The sequence below is a fragment of the Pristiophorus japonicus genome, chromosome 10 (genome assembly GCF_044704955.1).
Source record: "Pristiophorus japonicus isolate sPriJap1 chromosome 10, sPriJap1.hap1, whole genome shotgun sequence".
Classification (NCBI taxonomy): Eukaryota; Metazoa; Chordata; class Chondrichthyes; family Pristiophoridae; genus Pristiophorus; species Pristiophorus japonicus.
In genome coordinates, this window is record NC_091986.1 from 36,243,636 (window position 1) to 36,261,067 (window position 17,432).

Consider the following 17,432-nt stretch of genomic DNA (forward strand, 5'->3'; position numbering starts at 1 on the left):
GACGACACTATGCTGGGTGGCGGTGTGAGCAGAGAGGAAGATGCTAAGAGGCTGCAGGGTGACTTGGACAGGTTAGGTGAGTGGGCAAAAGCATGGCAGATGCAGTATAATGTGGATAAATGTGAGGTTATCCATTTTGTTGGCAAAAACATGAAAGCAGAATATTATCCGAATGGCGACAGATTAGGAAAAGGGGAGGTGCAACAAGATCTGGATATCATGGTACATCAGTCATTGAAATTGGCATGCAGGTGCAGCAGGCGGTGAAGAAGGCAAATGGCATGTTCGTCTTCATAGCTACGGGAGTGGGATATAGGAGCAGGGAGGTCTTACTGCAGTTGTACAGGGCCTTGGTGAGGCCTCACCTGGAATACTGTGTTCAGTTTTGGTCTCCTAATTTGAGGAAGGACATTCTTGCTATTGAAGTACTGCAGCGAAGGTTCAGCAGACTGATTCCCAGGATGGCGGGACTGACGTATGAGGAGAGACTGGATTGACTGGGCCTGTATTCACTGGAGTTTAGAAGAGTGAGAGGGGTTCTCATAGAATCATATAAAATGCTGACGGGACTGGACAGGTTAGATGAAGGAAGAATGTTCCCGATGTTGGGGAAGTCCAGAACCAGGGATCACAGTCTAAGGATAAGGGGTAAGCCATTTAGGACCGAAATGAGGAGAACCTTCTCCTCAGTTTCTAATCTCTGGAGTTCTCTACCGCAAAGAGTTGTTGATGCTAGTTCGTTAGATATATTCAAGAGGGAGTTAGATATGGTCCTGATGGCTAAAGGGATCAAGGGGTATGGAGAGAAAGCAGGAAAGGGGTACTGAGATGAATGATCAGCCATGATCTTATTGAATGGTGGTGCAGGCTCGAAGGGTCGAATGGCGTACTGCTACGCATATTTTCTATGTTTCTATCTTTTTTTATAGTGTCAGCTGTGGCTCAGCGGGTAGCACTACTCCCTTCTGAGTCAGAAGGTTGTGGGTTCAAGTCCCACTCCAAGGACTTTAGCACAAAAATCTAGGCTGACACTCTAATGCAGTGCTGAAGGAACCGTCTTTGGGATGAGATGTTAAACCGAGGCTTCATCTGCCCTCTCAGGTGGATGTAAAAGATCCAATGGCACTATTTCGAAGAAGAGCAATTGAGTTATCTTCACTGTCCTGGCCAATATTTATCCCTGATTCAAAAGAACAAAAGCAGATGATGTGGCCATTATCACATTGCTGTTTGTGGGAGCTTTTTTGTGCGCACGTTGGCTGCCGCGTTTCCGACATTTCAACAGTGACTACACTTGAAAAAGCAATTAATTGGCTGTAAAGCGCTTTTAGGCATCTAGTGGTTGTGAAAGGCACTATAAAAATGCAAGTCTTTCTTTCTTTCATTTAATTGAGGAAATAGTGTTTACACAATAATTTATCGTCAGTGAAATGGTAATTGAACAAATACTGAATGTCGATTACTGCGATTCGCGAATTTAAAAATGTGTAGCTGTTTATCATAAACAAAGTAAATTACTATGCATTAGTTTCAGAAAGGAACAGTAGAATGAGTAGTTTAATTTGTAATTAAATCTATTTTCTCTATTTGTCAATTAATTAAAGTGCAAAATGTGCTGACTTTCAAAGCAAGCAAACTGTCTGGGGGCTTTGCTCTTTGGCAGCGTGCTCGTTGTGGAATAAAACTAAAGTTCAGAATTTGTAAAGACTAAAAACTTGGTCACACTATGGCCCCATTTTTTTGACGCCCAGTGATTTTACTGGCGCTGAAGCTTAGTTTAAATATTCCACAATGTTGGGGCGCTGGCGTGGACTACCAGCGCCAGAATGTTTGGCGCCATACATTCTGGTGACAGTGCATGTTGAAATGTACCATACGCGCCATTTCTGGCCACAAGGCCAACTTTCTTCATTAACGATATTTTTTAAATCAGCGCACAGACACTAGAAATACCTTAGGAAAAAGCCTTAACTGCAGTTAAAGAAATCCGCATTGGCCGATGGAACTCCCTGGCTATTTTACATAAACTTTATGGAACTTTAATAAATATAAAACATCAACTTTATGGAACTTTAAAGATAAAATAGATAAAAGAAAACTTACTCCTTCGATGATAGAACTGTAAGCATTCAAATAAAACATAAATCTTCACCACCTTTTCCATTGATGTCCCAAGTGGCCCAAAATTTTCAATGATGTTCCTGAAGTCCAGGGAAACCTTCTAAATCCACACAGTAGGCAAAAATCACAAGATGAATAGGAGTCTTAAACCCAAAAACGTCAAGGGCAGTCTTCTCCCAATCCGCCATGCAACCGACTCAACCGCTACTATTCCCGGCCAAAGTGCTTTTTCATTTCTTTTTCTTCTGCAAATGCGCATTGTCCATGCACATTGAGTTGGTTGATTTTTTTGAGTGCATGCGCTGTGCGTTTTAGATGCACACTCTAAGCACCGCCCCCCATGATCGACTCGGGTAGCACCCATGCGACAGGATAATTATGTTTGCCAGAAACTTGTGACTTTTTTTTCAGTACAGGCGGTCCACAACCAAACGTGCGTACAGTTCAGTGTATGCCTTTATTTCTGCTTGGGCAAAATTGGGACCTATACCTCTATAAGTCATGGATTTCAAAGTAGCACTTACAGTCAATAGACTTGTGCCATTAAATACCACAAGGCCTTGTTAAACAGTTAGATCTTCCAATTTTGAAAAGTGCTTGACATAAGGCATCTTGCATGCTATTTTCCAGGTGGCCAGATCTAAAATTAGCTAAAATTGTGATCGAACAGCGGGTGAGGGGAATAAGATATGTCAGCCTGGAAATCAACCTAACCCACATTCATTAAGAGCACTGGTGTGTCAGGTACAGAAATCAAACATTATTAGATATTTTTGTACAATGGATTCATATTATGGCTCCGCACTATGAAATATCGTCTACATTTTGTTAATGTGCTGCTCATTATTATATCAATAACTATTTGTTCTGGTAAAGGTGCATTTAGTAATCGGGGAAATGAAGTTCAATTGCTTGTTTGGTTGAATTTGGATCAATCCAAATTTGTATCTTATTTGCTCCAGTTCCCATCTGTGTCCTGTCACACTCCTGTCTATTCTGGTCCCTGAATCCCTTCTGCAATTTGTCCGATTTCTGCTTTTAGCCCCTTCTCAGTCTCCAAGTCCGTATCACTGAAGAGGAACATACTGCTTGAAGTTGACCTGACCCCTTTAACGAGGCAAGTCACTGTGGTTATTTTATTCTGCAGAGATCTACTACGCTTCTTAAGAAAATGTTTCAAGGTCATTTTTATTTTAGTAACAACAGCAACTTGTGTCACAAAGAACTGCCATCAATGGGACAGGCAAGACATATCCAGAAAGCAATGCCATAACTTTTTTTGTAGCCTGAATCCACTGACAGCACTCTATCCTCGTTCTCTTTCTTCTATTCCTAGCAGTGCTGAGCCCAAGTTTCCCCAGGAGTTGTTCCATTGTTTTTGGAGCAACTAGATTTTTTTGGAGTAACTTAAAAATTCTCCCCATTTAATTTGCTCCAATGTAAGTGAGTTAGTAAAAGTTTTTTTTTAGTTTAGTTTTTTTTTTAAAAGGGGACATTACCAGCCACTTACACCTGTTTTGGCCATTGAAGCAAGTTTAGCCAGCTAAAAGTTACTCCAACCTAACTTAGCCCAGCGTATGAGGCCACTTGTGTCCGCTCTGAAAAACCTTATGGTGAATTAAGAAATCAGCACAGGTAGCCAAAGATAGGGGCGGGGTGGGGGGAGGGAATGGAAGTGAGAGGATTTTGAAAAGCACTAAAAACCTTCACAACTACATTAAAGAAGCATAAAAACATTCACCAATAATAAATGAAAAATAAATCAATTACTAAAAATTAAAAGTCCTACCTTGCCGACTGCAACATGTACCAGCAAGCCCTTCAGCCAGGGCGAGGGGCAGGAGGCTCGCAACAAGCAGCAGGAGAGATCTCCGAGGCAGTGCAGCTTTTGGGGGGGGGTTCCAGCCAGGTGCAGATCAGGGACTCGCCGTTACTGTTGCAGCACATCGAGGCTCTCCGACTCTTTGTCAAACAACTCAAGAATGAGAACAACCAACTAAAGGCTACCCGGATGCGGGCCGAGTTGGCAGCTCTCCAACCGTCCACGTCCTGAAGCTATTGGTGACCAAGGAGGTGAAGGCAGAGGACGTGGCGATTGGAGCTCAGAGTAGGAAGACCAGCCAGTTACTGGAGAACCTCCAGCAGATCAGTGCTCGGGTCAGAGTGGTGGACATCTCGCACCGAGCCCCTGGTTCTGCGCCCACAGAGGGAAGAGGCTGTCCGGTAGCTCAGTGACAGTGTCGAGCACATCAAGAATAAAGTGGACCGAGTGTCTGTACAGCGAGCTGGGGCCCAGGTCCAGCTCCTGCTCCCTCGAGCTCCTCCAGCTCCTGCACCTGCTCCCCCGGGCTCCTCCAGCTCCTGCTCCTGTTCCCTCGGGATCCTCCAGCTCCTGCTCCTGTTCCCCCGGGCTCCTCCAGCTCCTGCTCCTGCTCCCCCGGGCTCCTCCAGCTCCTGCTCCTGTTCCCCCGGGCTCCTCCAGCTCCTGCTCCTGTTCCCCCGGGCTCCTCCAGCTCCTGCTCCTGTTCCCCCAGGCTCCTCCAGCTCCTGCTCCTGCTCCCCCGGGCTCCTCCAGCTCCTGCTCCTGTTCCCCCGGGCTCCTCCAGTTCCTGCTCCTGTTTCCCCGGGCTCCTCCAGCTCCTGCTCCTGCTCCCCCGGGCTTCTCCAGCTCCTGCTCCTGTTCCCCCGTGCTCCTCCAGCTCCTGCTCCTGTTCCCCCGGGCTCCTCCAGCTCCTGCTCCTGTTCCCCCGGGCTCCTCCAGCTCCTGCTCCTGCTCCCCCGGGCTCCTCCAGCTCCTGCTCCTGCTCCCCCGGGCTTCTCCAGCTCCTGCTCCTGTTCCCCCGGGCTCCTTCAGCTCCTGCTCCTGCTCCCCCAGTCTCCCGGGCAAGCTTCCCTCAGCACACACTGTGCGCACACTGAACTGGAGTCTATGTAAGCGCGGGAAGGCAGCGGCCGGCCTGTGCGTCAGGCCACTCGGTCCAGGATAGGGGCGGTGAACATTGGGTCATCCCTTCGGCCAGGGATAGGGGTGACGAGCATCGGGATGCGCTGGGAGGGCGAGGAGCTACTGCGCATGTGCGCAGACTCCACTGGGCATGTGCACAGCTGCCGCACTTTTTCCGCATCCCACTGTTATTGCCACGCCAAACCCTAGGACAGTCCATGGAGCGGGGAGAATAAGGAGCTACATTTGCAGCGCCATTATAGGAGCAGAATGTCGCCGGAAATGTAGGTAAGTGCGCCGGAAAAGGGGGTTGGGGAAATTTGGGCCCATAGTTCCTATTGTTAAGAGATTTCCATTTTTGTGGACTGATAACTTGTGCACTCTCTTGGCAATCAACACATTGTGTTGCTCCTTCTTGCTGTGGTGGTTTGAATTCTAAAATCTTTCTGTGTGGCATTCATGTTGAGTTAACTTCGACATTGTTCACTTCAGTTACTGACTCATGTTGAGCACACTCAGCCACATTCTGATTTTCTGCACGGCTGCCTTAAGTTGGCTAACCTAACCTCCAACTTACTTCAATGTGCGCCCATTCTAATGCCGAGGGCGCGGAATTTGTGGTCAGCGGCAAAGCAAAGACGTTGCCGCTGGCCCCGAAGTATGCTTCGCACAAGGATCTCGTGATTCTTGTGTCGAGAACTTAGGATTTTCCAGTCCTCGATTCAAATCAACAGAGAATCGTGGGGATCCCCTCGTGCGAGCTGCTGTGATGTCAACAGGCTGTCTGAGCAACCGATCACAGTGCAGAATTCTCACACAGTGAACCAGAACTTCGTAAAAATGTTAGAGAGAGTAAAACAAAGATTGGGGCTCTCGCACTGGGGAAAAGGCAATCCTGAAATAAAGATGGACAAACAATAAAAAATATATATATTTTTTTAAGTTTCCTAAAAATCTTTATTTTTATTCACATGGACAAATTTCACAGGGCAGAATATTAAAATTAGTTTTCCCAGCCCTTTTGCCTAGCAGTAATAACACTGTTAAAACACCAGGTACACCTCATCCCTTTGGGTCTAACTTTTAGTGGGGAATTTAACAGCATGCTTACTGCGGAAGAGCCGAAGTTTTCTTCAGTTTCCCTGATTTTGCTGATTACGCAGATTGCTGGCTCTGTGGTGGGATGAATAGGGGTGGGGAGGGGGGAGCCCACTGGTCACAGTGGAGCCGGTTTCGGAGCTGTCAATGACAGACCGCAACTTCAGGATTTCCACATGCGCCAGTTCGGCGTCATCCTGACCACAAATTCCGTGCCATTGTCTTTCTCTAAAACTCTTTACAGTGATAGAGCTCCATTTCAATTAAATCTATGTTGACAGACAGTCTTCTAATACATGTCATTCTAGTTCTGGAAGCTGTTTGCATTACTTATCTGTGGAATTGCAGTGCGCAGTGTTGCTGCTGTCACAACATTTTCTTGTTTTATTGCTGTTAGAAAAAATGTATTTCATAGCAGTCTGGCTTTATTTGTACCTGTAATCTGCGTTTGCCCCCTTATATTTCAATTCATGCACACATTTTATGCTAAGGCGAAACAAAGCTGCTTTTATCCCTCCATGTTTGTTTTATGTTGGTGATCACTGCTTTCCTGCTGAATTAAACAGTCTGCTTTGTATTGAGTGCATATTTCCCCATTGATTCTTCTCCTTTTGAGTTTTTGCCATTTTCTACCTCTGCCTTCTGCACATTCATAGATTAGTTGTAAAACGTGGAGGACCTGAAATTCAGCATTCCCAAAGGGACAGTTACCATGGAATTTGGCCGGTCGATCGGAAAAAATCAATCGGCCGCCATGGCCGGGTACTTTTCCCTCCCCGAGCCATATTCAGCTCGGGGAGGATTTCAGTGGTGTTCACTTCCGCCTGAAACAGCTGCAAAGGAAAGTTTCCAGCGGTGAGCTCTGCAGCGTACAGGCCGTTGGAAAGGGACTACCACAGCAAAATTCATCGAGGAAAAGGTAAGACTTTTCCTGGCAGTGCCCCCACGAGGTTTCGATGTGGTGCTCGAACGCGACACTGCGAGGGCTCTTTGGTAGGTAAAAAGTGTTATTACTGATTGTTTTAATTTCATTTTCCAACATGCATCCGCAATATTTATCTTTTGATATAGTTTTATTAATTATTATTGTTTTTATTTCATTTTCAGCATGCGCAGTATTTATCTTTTCATATAGTTTTATTAATTATTCGTGTTTTTATTTCATTTTCCAGCATCCACAGTATTTATCTTTTCATATAATTTTTTTAATTGTTTTGGTTCCATTAGACCTGCTGAGTGCTGCTCAGAGGTTTGCACACTGTACTTTTGTATAACTTTCAGGTCTGACTCTTTAGTGGAGGCCTGTGGGCTGCAGAGACCTGCTGGGCAGGGTTCACCCTGAGGATGGGAGGAGTGTTGGGAGGGTGACACCTGGTACACCTGGTCAGAAACAGGGCAGCACGCAGGAGAAGGCGTCACCGTCAGCACCATGCAGACAGGCAGTGGGCAATGGAGGCAGCAGCCATGATTCGTTCATTCGACGCCTGACCAGTGTGCCCGCGGTCTTCACCAGCCCGAATCAGGATTGCGGTTGGCTGCTTGGGGACAAGGGATATCCCCTGTCCACTTGGCTGCTCACTCCACTGCAGAGTCCCAGGACAGCACCAGAGCATGCATACAATGATGCTCATTGTGCCACAAGGTGCATCATTGAGCAGTGCATAGGCATCCTTAAGCAGAGATTCCGGTGCCTGGACTGCTCTGGTGGCACCTTGCAGTACTCTCCTCAACGGGTCTCCATAATTGTCGTGGTCTGTTGCATGCTGCACAACCTGGCCATCATGAGGGGACAGCCGCTGGAGGTTGAGCCAGCAGTACCACCTGGGGAGGAGGAGGCGCAGGAGGAGGAGGAGGAAGAAGAGGAGGAGGAGGAGGAGGATCCCCATCGCCACAGAGCTAGAAGGTGTTGATCCATCGCCACCTTGAAAGGGCCGGTTGCAGACTGGCTAGAGGTACATCCTCACATATATGGCGATACCTTGCAATCTCCCTCCATGCATTATGTACTGCCTGTCTGCCCAGTCTTCCCATGTCATGAAACATTATTCTTCTTCTGTCCTCCAGACCATCCATCAGTGTCTCCAGCTCCATATCAGTGAACCTGTTGGCTCCCCTTGCACATCTTACACCAGCAATCCTCCCCGCCTCAGGACCTTGCTGCAAACCCTGGTGAGCAGCTTGCTCATTAGAAACCTTTACCTGCATGCTGAATTGCTCAATGGTGATAACGCTCAAATTAAGACAGCCACACTGCTGAAAACTCCACTTTTGAAGGGTTCATTAGCGCTGGAACCCATTGGTTCACTTTTCGAGTTGAATATGGGGTGGCCCAGCCACGAAAACATTTTGCCGGTAATGGCCACAAAAAGGAGGGGGGAGCACCAGCTTTCCAGCGGAACTCAATTTGATAATCCCATGTGTCCGACTCAATATGTACTCTTTGTGGATATCCCTGCTTTATGTGTATGTAGATGCCGAAATATTCCTATATCTGCATATCAAGATGACATGCAGACAGAAAAGGAACATTTTGCTTTGCAAACTTAAATGGACCTGCAACTCTGTGCACAACATCACATTTCACTCATTACTCTGGATCATTAGTTTCTAGATGGAACATTATCAAGACGTTTTACAAAAGGTGATATTGAGATTCTTTTAGATATATGGAGCCCGAATTTCAGTACCGCTGGAAAGCTGGTGCTCCCCCCACCTTTTGTGGCCATTAGCAGCGAAATTTGTTCGTGGCTAGGCCATTCCATATTCAGCTCCAAAAGTGAACCCTTCCAAAGTGGATTTGTTAGCGGTGTGGCTGTCTTAATTTGAGCGTTATCACCACTGAGAAATTAAGCATGCAGGTAAGGGTTTCCAACGAGCCAACTGCTCCGTGGCCTTTTGAAAGGCCAAGGTTTGCAGCAAGGCCCTGAGGGGAGAAGGAGGTTGGAAGGATGGCTGGTGTAAGAGGTGCAAGGAGTGCCAACAGGTTCACTGATATGGAGCTGGAGACACTGATGGACAATGTGGAGGACAGAAGAAGAATACTGTTTCCTGACGTAGGTAGACCTGGCAGACAGGCAGTACATAATGCATGGAGGGAGATTATAGGAGAGGTGTCAGGCACCTCCATATATGTGAGGACACACCCTCCTCACCAGTCTGCACTGGGCCCTTCCAGGTTGGCGATGGGTCGATGCCTCCTAGCTCTGGGGCAACAGGGATCCTCCTCCTCCTCCTCCACCTGTGCGTCCTCCTCCTTCTCCTCCTCCTCCTCCTCATCCTGTGCCTCCTCTTCCTTCTCCTCCTCCTCAGGTGGTACTGCTGGCTCAACCTCCAGCGGCTGTCCCCTCATGATGGCCAGGTTGTGCAGCATGCAACAAATCACGACGATTATGCAGACCCATTGAGGAGAGTACTGCAAGGTGCCACCAGAGCGGACCAGGCACCGGAATCTCTGCTTAAAATGCCTATGCATTATTCAATGATGCACCTGGTGGCACAATGAGCATCATTGTATGCCGGCTCTGATGCTGTCCTGGGGTTCCACAGTGGAGTGAGCAGTCAAGTGGACAGGAGATATCCCTTGTGCCCAAGCAACCAACTGCAACCCTGATTTGGGCCAGTTAAGATGGTGGGCACACTGGTCTGGCTCAGAATGAACCAACCATGACTGCTGCTTCCCTTGCCCAGTGCCTCTCTGCACGTTGCTGTTGACGACTCCTTCTCCTGCGTGCCGCCCTGCTTCTGAGCAGGTGTACCAGGTGTCACCCTCCCAACACTCCTCCCATCCTCAGGGTGAACCCTGCCAAGCAGGTCTCTGCAGCCCAGAGGTCTCCACTAAAAAGTCAGACCTGAAAGTTATGCAAAAAGAAATGCAAACCTCTGAGCAGCACTCAGCAGGTTTAATGGGGCCAAAACAATTAATAAAACTGTATGAAAAGCTAAATACAGTGGATGATAGGATATAACATAAAAACACTAATAAGTAATAAAACTTTATGAAAAGCTAAATACTGTGGACCATGGAAAATGAGATTAAAAACACTAATAAATAATAAAACTGTTTACCTACCAAAGGGCCCCAGCAGTGTCGCGTTCGAGCACCTCATTGAAATTCTCACCTGGGCACTGATCATAGAAACATAGAAACATAGCAAATAGGTGCAGGAGTAGGCTATTCAGCCCTTCGAGCCTGCACCACCATTCAATGAGTTCATGGCTGAACATGCAACTTCAGTACCCCATTCCTGCTTTCGCGCCAAACCCCTTGATCCCCCTAGTAGTAAGGACTACATCTAACTCCTTTTTGAATATATTTAGTGAATTGGCCTCAACAACTTTCTGTGGTAGAGAATTCCACAGGTTCACCACTCTCTGGGTGAAGAAGTTTCTCCTCATCTCGGTCCTAAATGGCTTACCCCTTATCCTTAGACTGTGACCCCTGGTTCTGGACTTCCCCAACATTAATAAGAACATAAGAACATAAGAACAGAAGAACATAAGAATATAAGAATTAGGAACAGGAGTAGGCCATCTAGACATTCGAGCCTGCAGCGCCATTCAACAAGATCATGGCTGATCTGGCCGTGGACTCAGCTCTAATTACTCGCCCGCTCCCCATGAATCAATTATTAAGGATGTCATAGCAGCGCATTTGGAAAGAGGTGACATGATAGGTCCAAGTCAGCATGGATTTGTGAAAGGGAAATCATGCTTGACAAATCTTCTGGAATTTTTTGAGGATGTTTCCAGTAGAGTGGACAAGGGAGAACCAGTTGATGTGGTATATTTGGACTTTCAGAAGGCTTTCGACAAGGTCCCACACAAGAGATTAATGTGCAAAGTTAAAGCACATGGGATTGGGGGTAGTGTGCTGACATAGATTGAGAACTGGTTGTCAGACAGGAAGCAAAGAGTAGGAGTAAATGGGTACTTTTCAGAATGGCAGGCAGTGACTAGTGGGGTACCGCAGGGTTCTGTGCTGGGGCCTCAGCTGTTTACACTGTACATTAATGATTTAGACGAGGGGATTAAATATAGTATCTCCAAATTTGCGGATGACACTAAGTTGGGTGGCAGTGTGAGCTGCGAGGAGGATGCTATGAGGCTGCAGAGTGACTTGGATAGGTTAGGTGAGTGGGCAAATGCATGGCAGATGAAGTATAATGTGGATAAATGTGAGGTTATCCACTTTGGTGGTAAAAACAGAGAGACAGACTATTATCTGAATGGTGACAGATTAGGAAAAGCGAAGGTGCAACGAGACCTGGGTGTCATGGTACATCAGTCATTGAAGGTTGGCATGCAGGTACAGCAGGCGGTTAAGAAAGCAAATGGCATGTTGGCCTTCATAGCGAGGGGATTTGAGTACAGGGGAAGGGAGGTGTTGCTACAGTTGTACAGGGCCTTGGTGAGGCCACACCTGGAGTATTGTGTACAGTTTTGGTCTCCTAACTTGAGGAAGGACATTCTTGCTATTGAGGGAGTGCAGCGAAGGTTCACCAGACTGATTCCCGGGAAGATGGGACTGACCTATCAAGAAAGACTGGATCAACTGGACTTGTATTCACTGGAGTTCAGAAGAATGAGAGGGGACCTCATAGAAACGTTTAAAATTCTGACGGGTTGAGACAGGTTGGATGCAGGAAGAATGTTCCCAATGTTGGGGAAGTCCAGAACCAGGGGTCACAGTCTAAGGATAAGAGGTAAGCCATTTAGGACCGAGATGAGGAGAAACTTCTTCACCCAGAGAGTGGTGAACCTGTGGAATTCTCTACCACAGAAAGTAGTTGAGGCCAATTCACTAAATATATTCAAAAGGGAGTTAGATGAAGTCCTTACTACTAGGGGGATCAAGGGGTATGGTGAGAAAGCAGGAATGGGGTACTGAAGTTGCATGTTCAGCCATGAACTCATTGAATGGCGGTGCAGGCTAGAAAGGCCAAATGGCCTACTCCTGCACCTATTTTCTATGTTTCTATGTTTCTATGTAATCCTTAATTCCCTTATTGGCTAAAAATCTATCGATCTGTGATTTGAATATATTCAATGAGATAGCCTCAACTGCTTCCTTGGGCAGAGAATTCCACAGATTCACAACCTCTGGGAAAATAAATTCCTTCTCAACTTGGCTTTAAATTGGCTCCCCGATATATTTTGAGGCTGTACCCCCTAGTTCTAGTCTCCCCGACCATTGGAAACAACCTCTCTGCCTCTATCTTGTCTATCCCTTTCATTATTTTAAATGTTTCTATCAGATCACCCCTCATCCTTCTGAACTCTAACGAGTAAAGACCCAGTCTACTCAATCTATCATCATAAGGTAACTCCCTCATCTCCGGAATCAGCCCAGTGAATCGTCTCTGTACCCCCTCCAAAGCTAGTATATCCTTCCTTAAGTAAGGTGACCAAAACTGCACGCAGTACTCCAGTTGCGGCCTCACCGATACCCTGTACAGTTGCGGCTGGATCTCCCTGCTTTTGTACTCCATCCCTCTCGCAATGAAGGCCAACATTCCAGTCGCCTTCCTGATTACCTGCTGCACCTGCAAACTAACTTTTTGGGATTCATGCACAAGGACCAATTGTGGAGCAGTAGAGGCGTGTCCTGCTCAGTTGGAGCTGTGAGCAGTGAGGAGAGCAGCTAGCAACTTGAGCTCCTGCCTGGAGAGCCCTGAGACCAGCCCAGGAAGAGAAGGAAGGAAGAGGCTTCACCACCAACTTTTACCCAGAGGGAGAGGAGGAGAACAGAAAAAACTTTTCAACATTTTTTACCATTCTGCAAGGAGTTGGAGAGAGGGGGAAAAGACCAACAACATCCAGTGTGGAAGGAGGGAGACTCTACATTCTACAGGTGGGTGTGGGTGCATTTCCCAAAAAGACTTTGTTGTATCGGTGGGGGGAGGAAAGAAGACCACTGAGGGCCGGAACATCGCGGGGGGTGTGTGTGTGTGTGGCAGTGTGCGTGCGGGCCGTGTTTACAACTCGGCCCACCCCACAATTGGAACCCCCCCCACCCCCCCACATTTGCCTAGCCTGGGATAGCTGGAGCTACCAGGCTGAAGATTTTCATTAATCACCCTATTAAAGATCGTTTAGGAGTGTGTGCCTGGTGGCTCTAGCTATCCCAGGTGAAGACGTCTTCTCCCCTCACCTGAAGACCATCCCAAAGACTTTTTGTTTTGCCATCTGGGGAGTGCACCCACCCACAGCTGCGAGGGGAGACCTGCCCTCGCAGTCCCCCCCCCCCCTTCCCACCCCCCTTTCCCACCCCCCTCTCTCTTTCTCTGTTACACTGTTTCTCCCCTCTCTCTCTGAGAGCCCTTCCTTCCAAATTTAATTTAAAAAAAAAAACCAATTAAGACAACTGAGCAGAGGGAGCAAGGCCCCTCCCCAATTGCCAACTAGGGGAGAGGTACCTCGTTAAGAGCTCCTCTGCTTCAGTCTTTTAGATAAGAGGCCTAATTAAGACCATTAAGGCCTGTGACTTTGGGGTGGGTGTAGCCCTTAAAGGGACCCCGTGATGGCGACCCCATCCACGCCGGTGGCAGGGCCAGCAAGGACGTATGCGCAGGCGGTGTCCACATCCACGGCACCTCCTGCGCCACCCGCTGCCCTGCCACCATTTAGATTAATTACTAAAAAACACGGGGTCAAGAGCTACACTCACCCCACAATGACCATCGAGGAGTGCGTGCGGGCGATGGCTGGGGTAGTCGGCACCTCGGCCATTGTCGCAGCCTCCAAGATGTCTGGGAAGGCCGTGTTCTTCCTGGGGTCGGAGCGGGCGGTGTCCCTGGCCCTTGAAAAGGGGCTCACGGTGGGCGGGACGTTCCTGCCGGTGGACCCTCTCGAGGCCACCGCGCAGAGGGTCATCATTTCAAACGTTCCGCCCTTTGTTCCCGCTGAGCTCCTCCTCCCTCACCTACACCAACTGGGGGAGGTAAGGTCGGGGATCAACCCCATACCGCTCGACCTCAGGGAGAACAGCCTGCGCCACGTGTTCTCCTTCCGCCGCCAGCTCTTTGTCCGGCTGGCGCGGGAGGAGACGACGGAGGGGAACTTTAATGTGGTGCACGAGGGGACTGCCTACCGCGTCTTCTGGACGTCGGACGGCGTGCGGTGCCATGCCTGCAGGGAGGTGGGGCACGTTCGCAAGAACTGCCCCGCCTCCAAGGCCGCCAAACCACCGAAGGCGGCCAAGGCTGGCGCCGCCGCCACCCCTCCCCCTAGTTGCGTCCGCGTGCCGGGAGCCATGGGTGCGCGGGCATCGTCGGAGGCCTTTGTTTTCAGGGCCTCCGGCGGGGGGGAGGGAGAGCGTCCGAGCGGAAAGAAGGCGCGGAAGAAGGAGAAACATCTAGAGGCGGGTCCCCTCGGTGCGCCGGAAAGTTTGACCACCGCGCTCAGCCCAACCCAGTCACCTGCGAGCGCGGGGTGCCCCGAGCCCGTGCCCGGGCCCTTGAATAACACCACAGAGGGGCCCAGGCGCGGGCAAGAAAAGAAAAAGGGGGGGGCGGAGCGGGAGGCCTCGGCAGACATGGGGGTCTCCCTGCCTCCGCGCGCCCCCAGGAACAAAAGGAGGCACGGCTCCGATGAGACGGAGGGGGAACAACATCCCTCCGTGGAGGAGTTGGTGCCCGCCGCATGTCCCGCGTCCCCAACCAGCGCCCCCAAGCAGCGCCGTAGGCGGGAGGAGTCTGTCCCCGGGGAGGGTGAAACAGTTGAGGCTGCCCAGCCTCTGCCTTCCGGGGATGGAGTGGAAGATCTGCCTGTCGTGGGGGGCGTGGGGACCGCGGAGGAATGCGTAGCCGCCGGGCCGGGCGTCCCGGGGACTGAGGCGGGCGAGGCCGAAAAGGCCGAACCTGAGCCCGCCCAGCCAATACCCAACTTCCCCCGGGAGTCGCTCGACCCGGCAGAAACACAAACTATTAAATATGACACTGTAGATGCTGGGCCGGGGGGTGGCAGCGGGGAGGGGGAGGAACACCCACCCTCGCCTCTTGCTGTGGAGCTGGAGCACTTGGAGAGCCTGGGGATTTCCTATGGCCGGGTCTCTCCTTGTTCTCCGGTTCCTGGGGCGGGGGGGGAACCCCTTCCGCTGTCATTTCCCGACCCGGCACCATTTTTAAAAGAGCCCAGTGGGGACTCCTCTGCCGACGATCCTGGGGGTGGGATCGAGGCAGTGCCAGGGCCGGTTGGAGCGGCCGGTTCATTTGCCGTACCTTGTGCGGTCGATGGACTGGCTGCTGGCGGCCACCTCCCGGAGGAGGACGGGGACTCGGTGGGGGACGCGGGTGAAGACCTAGAGACCACCGCCAGCGAGGCGGTGGATCTGCTCGCGGCCGCCGCCGAGACCATCCTCGTTCCTGCAAAGGAACTCCGGGACTTTTTGGCCCAGAGCCGGGGTCGCCGCGACCAAGCCCGACTGGCCCTGGAAAAATGGTCCGAGCCAGAGCTGATCAAGGCGTCCGTCCGCGCCGCCGTCAAAACCTTGGCTGCGGGCGGGCCCTTGACAAAGGCGCAACACCTTGAGCTGCGCGAGCTCGAGGGACTCCTCGCTGGGCTGCGGAGGGAGCGGAGTTCAACAAAAGACTCCGCTCCCTCCCCCACAATAGGTTAAGGTAGAGGTTGCACTATGCTTTTGCCATGAAGATAACCATAGCCAGCCTCAACATCAACGGCGGCAGAGGGGCACGCCGTAGATTTGACAATTTTTCGCTCCTGCGGGAGGGGAAATATGCGGTGTGCTTCCTGCAAGAAACCCACACCGTTCCGGGAGACGAAGCCACGTGGCTCCTGGAATGGCAAGGAGAGGTCCGCATGAGCCACCTCACCGTCATTTCTAGTGGGGTGGCCATCTTGCTGGGCCCGCATTTTCAGCCGGAGATCTTGGGGGTCGAGGAGCCCGTGCCAGGCCGCTTGCTGCACGTAACGGTTCGCCTGGGGGACGTGCCGCTCCATCTCGTGAACGTGTACGCCCCTCATCCCGGCCCGCAGCAGACGCGCTTCTTTGAAGAGGTGTCCGCTCTTCTTGGCTCCGTCGACGTCGGCGACTGCATTGTCCTCGGGGGGGATTTTAACTGCACCCTCGAGGCGAGGGACCGCTCCGGTGCCCCGCAGTGCATGACGGCGATGGAGAAGTTGAGGGACCTGGTCGGGTCCTTCGACTTGGTGGACGTCTGGCGAAATCTCCACCCCGACTCCAGCGCCTTTACTTGGGTGAGGCCTGGAGTTGGATGGTCTAGAGTCGACCGCCTTTACGTGTCTCGGGCGTACGTTTCCTGCGTCCCGGCGGCCTCCATGCGGCCGGTGCCGTGTTCGGACCACCACCTGGTGTGGGCGGAGCTCGCTTCGCTCCGCGCGAGGACGGGGTCCGCGTACTGGCACTTTAACAACCGGCTGCTGGAGGACGTGCGGTTCCAGGACTCGTTCCGTCGATTCTGGTCCGACTGGAGAAGGAAGCAGGGGGGCTTCCCCTCCTTGAGGCTATGGTGGGACGTGGGCAAGGCTCACGTCCGCGTCTTCTGTCAAGAGTACGCGAGGGGGTCGACCAAGAGGCGGGCGGCCAGAGTCGGGCGCCTAGAAAAAGAGGTGCTCGACCTGGAAGCCCGTCTCGGTCAAGTCGTCCAGGACCCGGCCCTGCGGACGGTGTACGAAGCGAAGAAGGCCGCGCTGAAGGACCTGCAGCTCGTCGGGTCCCGAGGCGCGTTCGTGAGGTCGCGGATCCGGTTCCTGCGGGATCTGGACCGCGGCTCCCCCTTCTTCTACTCGCTGGAAAAAAGGCAGAGTGTCCGTAAGCAGCTCTTGACGCTGCTGGCCGACGACGGCTCTCTCGTCTCGGATCCGGAGGGCGTCAACAACAGGGTCCGTGAATATTATGGGGCTCTGTTCTCTCCGGATCCGTCCAGCGAGGAAGCGCGTAGAGTTTTGTGGGAGGACCTGCCGAAGGTCGGCCCGGAGGGCGCCGAAAATCTGGAAGCTCCGCTAAGCCTGGCGGAGCTGACCGGTGCCCTCGCCCGGCTCTCGAGGGGAAAATCCCCGGGGCTGGACGGGCTGACCGTGGAGTTCCACAGGGCGTTCTGGGACGTCCTGGGGAGCGACTACGCGCGGGTCCTGGGGGAAAGTCTGGCGACCGGGGAGACGCCCCTCTCTTGGCACAGGGCAGTCATCGTCCTGCTGCCTAAGAAGGGCGATCTCCGCCTCCTTAAGAACTGGCGCCCGGTCTCCCTCCTCAGCACGGACTACAAAATCTTCGCCAGGGCGATGTCTGCTC